Here is a 6,000-nt window from a genome sequence, read left to right as displayed (position 1 = left end):
CTGGCAAAGTGAAATAGAAGTGTGTGGCACTTCTCTTATGGCAGAGCAGGTCCGAGGGAGATCGTTCCCATCTCCTCACTGGCAAACAGAGCGATAATGCTAATGTGCCCTAGGTGATTAGGGTGTGCCCAGGCACACCCGGCACACCCTGTGCGCACGCCTATGCCTCTCGCACTTTCTCATTGGCCCATGAGGATGCCTGTCACAGGTATGGCCCAACAAGAATACAGGAATTAGCTCTTAACTGCAGGAGCTGATTGAGATTTGCTTAATGAGATTATGAGAGCATGTCTGCAGGATCCTTTAACTTCCCATCACTGCTGCCTGTTTAACACTTTTAAAGTGACCACAGAGTCAATCCAGCAAATAAATAATTGCCTGTTAGCCTCTTGTAATGGAGCACTTATCAAAATTTACAGCCATTGTTCTTCCCATTCTATTTTGTCAATATCATGTGTCAAACTGAAGGCTATGAAAGCATCCAGCCAAAGATCAGTATAATATAAGGTGACCAGATTTTTAAATCCAGGGACATTTTTTATTGGCAAATGGTAAACTATTTTATAAGCATATTTTCCACAAATGATATATGCAGTGTATGAGGTATGTGTTTATGGAATGATTGCATGATATATACGTTATTTTTCAAATTTCGTCCACGAGATTAAAAAAAAGATACTTATTAGAATTTTTTGAGATTTGACTACCAAATGTTATGAAGATAAGATAGAGAAAAAACGGAGTGCAGAGTTCAGGAGTGCGCTACATACAAAGTGCAGAGTTCAGGAGCGTGTTACATAAAGAATGCAGGAATCAGAGGTGTGCTACATAAAGAATGCAGGGATCAGAGGTGTGCTACATAAAGAATGCAGGGCTCAGGAGTGTACTACATAAAGAATGCAGGGCTCAGGAGTGTACTACATAAAGAATGCAGGACTCAGCTGTGCCCATTGCCCAGTGTCCAGCAATGCAGCCTGACCAGTGTCCAGCAATGCAGCCTCACCAGTGCTCAGCAATGCAGCCTGACCAGGGCCCAGCAATGCAACCTGACCAGTACCCAGCTATGCAGCCTGACCAGTGGCCACAGCAATGCAGCCTGACCAGTGCCTAGTAATGCAGCCTTACCAGTGCCCATCTATGCAGCCTCACCTGTGCCCAGCATCGCAGCCTGACCAGTGCCCATCCAATGCAGCCTGACCAGTGCCCATCCAATACAGCCTGACCAGTGCCCAGCAATGCAGCCTGACCAGTGCCCATCCAACATAGCCTGACCAGTGCCCAGCAATGCAGCCTGACCAGTGCCTAGTAATGCAGCCTTACCAGTGCCCATCTATGCAGCCTCACCTGTGCCCAGCATCGCAGCCTGACCAGTGCCCAGCAATGCAGCCTGACCAGTGCCCATCCAATACAGCCTGACCAGTGCCCAGCAATGCAGCCTGACCAGTGCCCATCCAACATAGCCGGACCAGTGCCCAGCAATGCAGCCTGACCAGTGCCCATCCAACATAGCAGCCTGACCACTGCCCAGCAGTGCAGCCTGACCAGTACCCAGTAATGCAGCCTGACCAGAACAGGAGATGAGAGAGAACCGTTCATGGACGAACCATCACAGACATGCATCGCCTGCTGTGTCAGCTTTAATTTGAATTGCCGGGCGCCCACCTCCTGGATCGGCTCCTGCCTATGATAGACAGCACATATCCCGGCATTGGACAAGTGTGCTGTCTTTTAATGGAGCTAAACCAGGAGGCGGGACTTTGTGTGACGGCGGGCATCGGCGATTCAAATTAAAGCTGACACAGCAGGCAACGCTGGCCTGACACCCCCCAGTGTGTGCCACCTGGGGTGGAAAGCCCCCCCCCCCCACCTAAGCACCCGTCCAGGATCGGCTCTGCACCTAGCGCCGCCCCTGCAATCCGTGGACAAAACCAGGGACAGATTGGCTCAGAGGACAGTGTCCTTAATCTGGGGACTGTCCCGGGAAACTGGGGACGTCTGGTCACCCTAGTATAATATCCTAAACACTATGCAAAATCTATATTTCACCAAAGGACACTATTTCCCTTATGGTCAGAAAAAACGTTAATTGTATCACTATTGTTATAATTACAATTATTATCACCGTTATTATTATTATCACTAATATTTTTTTATTATTTTTATTATTACTTTTTCTTTTTATAATTTTATTTATAATTGTATTATTATTACATTTGGTAAATCTGTTTATTGAGCTTTTACATTATTACCATTATAAAAGAAGCAATATATATTTTATTTTATTAAATTATTTATAATTTAATTGTATTGTTATTTTTAATATTATTTTTACTACTACTACTACTAATAATAATAATAATAACAACAACAACAATACATTATAAATATTATCATATAAAAAGTAATAAAAAATTGTTTCTTTTTTTCTTTTACTTATTATTATTATTATTATTATTACTAATACTTATAATAATAATAATAATAATAATAATAATAATAATAATAATAATAATAATAATAATATTATTATTTTATTATTTTTAGTAATAATAGTAATTATGATAACAATAATAATAATAATCTTATAATATTAACAATTATTATTACTATTACTACTAACGCTACTACTACTACTGATAGTATTAATAAAAAAAATTATAACTATCATAATAATAAAAATATCAGTATTATTATTGATGATGATAATAATAACATAACATAATTTGATATAGGACATTGCTTTTATTTTTCAGTAATTCAAGCATTTAAATATTCTGCCATATCTGCAGCATTACCATGGTTGAAAAAAATTCCTGGCGATTCAAATTAAAGCTGACTAACGCTACTACTACTACTGATAGTATTAATGAAAACAATTATAACTATCATAATAATAAAAATATTAACATCAGTATTATTATTGATGATGATAATAATAACATAACATAATTTGATATAGGACATTGCTATTATTTTTCAGTAATTCAAGCATTGAAATATTCTGCCAGATCTGCAGCATTACCATGGTTGAAAGAAATATATACATGTACATTGAGTCCAACCACTATACAAAATAAAAAAAAATGCATCCACAAAACCCTACATCTACAGTGGATCCAAGAGAAAGGAAAAACAAAAAAACAACTTGTATTAAAGTGTGATTCAATGGAGTAAAAAACTGAAATTTTTGTATACTTACCTGACGGTAATTTTCCTTTCCTGATGCATAAGCATGACAGTATACACATGTGGGTATAGGCTCCGCCCCTCACCCAATCAGGACTGGTTATACTATATAAATGAGTCGCCTCCCATAAGGCGGCATTTTCGTAACTATACTCAAATGTGAAAACCCCAAGGGAGGGACCTATATGCTGTCATGCTTATGCATCAGAAAAGGAAAATTACCGTCAGGTAAGTATAAAAGTTTCAAGAAAGGAGAGAGCTGCGCCAGCTTAGTATAGTACAAGTTTATTTAACACTGTTAAAATTGGTGACTCACTGTCCGAGGTTGGGTGAGACCGGTACACAAAGACTGTTAGGGTCATCCATCTTCCTCTTCCAGGATAGTGGTCATAGGAGAAGGTGGTGAGGTTCCAGAGGTATAGCCGAGACGCTGTGGGGCTGCTAGTTGTCACTGGCCGCGGCGGAGCATGCACAACAGGGCTCCGGCTGCCGACTTCTGATCCCTGATGACATCACTTCCTGGCAGGAGAAAAATAGGGGTTGCACGCGTTCGGAGCATCCGTGCTCCTTCGTCAGGCGATAAAAGTTTCCATTTCCTGACACAAACATGACAGCATGCATGTATGGGATGTACTGTAGCATGCCAACAAAACCCATAAGGGAGGGTCATGGCTGAAGTGTTTTAATCAACATATCCTTAGACTTATTTAGAACTGAAGTCAACTCCCGTTTCCAATGTTGCTTGATTAACTTTGTAATACTGTAGGCTAAAAATGTTTTTTAGTATATGAACCTAGTTGGTATCCTGGAAAAATAATTCTTGACCCATGAATTCTGCCCTGGGGAATGCCACTCGTCTGATAAAATGGGCTCTGCACTAGATTGATGGATTCATCTTTGCACTATAAGCCCCCTAGGCTACTTTGACCCGAGATGATGCCATCATCCTAGTGGACAGTGAAAGTCTTCTTCTGATACCGCCAGGCTTGAAGAGGCCACTATCTGAACTTCTAGAGAAGGGCTGCTTCCATGTATTTCTTCCACATCGTGTCCACTACAGCTTGTGGTGACTTAGAGATTTCAGTTTGGACATGCTCGAAGGGCGATGTTCTGTTCCAGATGCAAGGATGCAGACCTTTGTATGGTGCCGGAGAATAAGAAACTAGAGGTAGTTTGTTTGATAATGGTAGCAATAAGGTAGTTTACCGCTTGACGCTTGGATATCTGAAATCCTTCTCCCAGACGTGATAGCCTTAGGAAATACTGCTTAAGTGTCACAGAAAATATTAAGCAAGTCTTGTTAAGAAGAATGGAGGAGTGGGACAACCTTCCCAACACTAGTTGCACTGCAAGTTCTAAGGGGAAAGAACAATCTGTACAGGCTTTGCAGAATTGGTTTACCAAGATGTGCGGTGGTCCTTGGATCTCAGGAAGTGAGGACTTGACCAAGACTTTACTACCACTTAAACCCTTATCTCGGCTTACTTGCAGACATCTTAACCGCTTGCCGACCGCCGCAAGTAGATTTACTGCGGCGGTCAGCCCCTGCCAGGCAGAGTGACGTTAATTAACGTCACTAGCCTGGGAGGGTCTGGGGAGCAAGCGCGCGCCCGCGGAGGCGCGCTCCCGCTCCCGCGCGGTCACGGACCCCCCCGCGCGTGTGACCAGCGGACCCGATGTCCGCCGGCCACTCGGCGATCGTCGGGGGAGAGGGAGAATGTCAGGCAGCTTGTGTAAACAAGCTGCCTGTCATTCTCCTCGCTGTAAAGACACTGATCACTCGGATCTAGTATGTAGATCCGTTGATCAGTGTCCTTACAGCTAGAGCCACAGCCAATCACAGTAGAAACCACGCCCCTAGGGACACACACAGCCCCTCCCTCCCAAATAAAGTTAACCCCTTCACTGCCAGTGTATTTTTACAGTAACAGTGCATATGTATAGCACTGATTACTGTAGAAATGTCAATGGTAACCCCAAAAGTGTCAAAAATGTCAGTCAAGGGTCCGATCTGTCCGCCGCAATGTCGCAGTACCGCAAAAAAAATCGCAGATCGCCGCCATTATGCGTTAAAAAAAAAACAACAAAAATGACAAAAATCTTTCCGTTTGTTAGTAAACGCGATAACTTTTGCGCAAACCAATCAAAATACGCTTTTTGCGATTTTTTTTTACCAAACATAGGTAGGATAAAACAAATTGGCCAAAAATTTTAAAAAATTTTGATTTTTACATTTTTTTTGGGGGAATTTCATATAAAAAAATGTGAAAAATATTGCTATTTTTGCAAAATTGACGCTCTTTTTTTGTTTATAGCGCGTGATCAAAAAATCACAGAGGTGATCAAATACCACCAAAAGAAAGCTCTGTTTGTGGGAAAAAAAGGACGTCAAATTCGTTTAGGTACAGCGTCGCACGACCGCGCAATTGTCCGTTAAAGTCACGCAGTGCCGAATCGCAAAATACCCCCTGGTCTTTTAGCAGGAAAATCCTCCGGGGCATAAGTGGTTAATCTTTACAGTCGGGAGCAGATGAAAATGAAAAAAATGACGAGGTTTGTATGCCAATGCTAGAAACCTGGCCAACAAGATGGGGGAACTGGAGCTGCTAATGTATGAGGAGGATTTCGATTTTGTGGGAATTTCAGGGACTTGGTTTGACAGCTCTCATGACTGGCTGGCGACCATTCAGGGGTATTCCCTATATCGCAGGGATAGAGAAGGTAGAAAAGGGGGAGGGGTATGTCTATATATTAAGAACAGTGTCTAGGTAAATATGAGGGACATCACAAATGGAGCTAAATAGGAGGTGGAAT

General features: G+C 42.0%; 1 protein-coding gene across 2 annotated transcripts in view; it reads right to left on the bottom strand.

The window, feature by feature from the left end:
* ASIC4 (acid sensing ion channel subunit family member 4) overlaps positions 1 to 6,000 on the bottom strand; it is a 567,147-nt gene that overhangs the window by 541,318 nt on the left and 19,829 nt on the right. The window lies entirely within an intron of this gene.

The sequence above is a fragment of the Pelophylax lessonae genome (assembly GCF_965119305.1).
Source record: "Pelophylax lessonae genome assembly, chromosome: 6".
Taxonomy (NCBI): domain Eukaryota; kingdom Metazoa; phylum Chordata; class Amphibia; order Anura; family Ranidae; genus Pelophylax; species Pelophylax lessonae.
The sequence above is the reverse complement of the archived record's forward strand: the minus strand, read 5'-3'. Positions and strand labels throughout refer to the sequence as shown.